General features: G+C 31.5%; 1 non-coding gene across 1 annotated transcript; it reads right to left on the minus strand.

Moving 5' to 3' along the window:
* Positions 1 to 653: 653 nt before the first annotated feature.
* Positions 654 to 760, minus strand: LOC120107076. Its single transcript, XR_005509031.1, has one exon. It is a non-coding gene; the product is annotated as a small nucleolar RNA R71 (small nucleolar RNA).
* Positions 761 to 980: the final 220 nt, after the last annotated feature.

Raw genomic sequence — 980 nt, forward strand, 5'->3', positions numbered from 1 at the left:
TAATGCATGTTTAATTTTAATTAAGTTTTTTGTTAGGGTGTTTGTTTAGATCTCTTTAGGTGGTACTTGTACCAACCCAAAATAATAATAAATAAATAAATAAAATAAAAAATAAAATATAGATATATTTATTTATTTATTTATTTTAGTATATGCTGTTGTGGGAGAGAGATAAAACGAATAGATTATTTCGAGTTGAATCAAGAGATAAAAATTTAATTGTTCAAAATTCAAATAATCAAATGGAAGATAATGGTAGTAATCAGGGAGATAATGAATTTCAAGATGATTTACCTATTAGAACACTTCGTGATTATCTACAACCCACTAGGACTAGTACCCCATCCTGTATGGTTATTCCTACTGCTGCGGGAGCTTTTGACATGAAATCAGGAATAATCCAATTACTCCCAAAGTTTCACGGACTTGATTCTGAAAGTCCCTATTTGCACCTGAAAGAATTTGATGAAGTGTGTTCAACACTTCATTTCAATGATGTCACTGAAGAGGTAGTTAAGCTTAAGTTATTTTCTTTTTCTTTAAAGGAAAAAGCTAAATCATGGTTACACTCCTTAAGGCCTAGGACCATAGCTACCTGGCAAGAAATGACAAGAGAATTTTTAAAGAAATTCTTCCCAACACATAAAACAAACACACTTAGAAGAAATATCATGAACTTCGCACAAAAAGATGGAGAAACATTTTTTCAGTGTTGGAAAAGATTTAAGGACCTTCTGCTTGCTTGCCCACATCATGGATATGAAATTTGGTGGGTCATTAGTTTCTTTTATGATGGTTTGTCCTCCAATATGAGACAATTTGTAGAAATGATGTGTAATGGTGAATTCATGAGTAAGGAACCAAATGAAGCCTGGGATTATTTTGATCTTTTAGCAGAAAATGCACAAGCTTGGGATACAACAGATAAAATTGAAAAATCTAAAATAGCACCTAATGCAAAAGGAGGAATATATCTTATT

Source organism: Phoenix dactylifera, unplaced genomic scaffold, assembly GCF_009389715.1.
Source record: "Phoenix dactylifera cultivar Barhee BC4 unplaced genomic scaffold, palm_55x_up_171113_PBpolish2nd_filt_p 000755F, whole genome shotgun sequence".
Classification (NCBI taxonomy): Eukaryota; Viridiplantae; Streptophyta; class Magnoliopsida; order Arecales; family Arecaceae; genus Phoenix; species Phoenix dactylifera.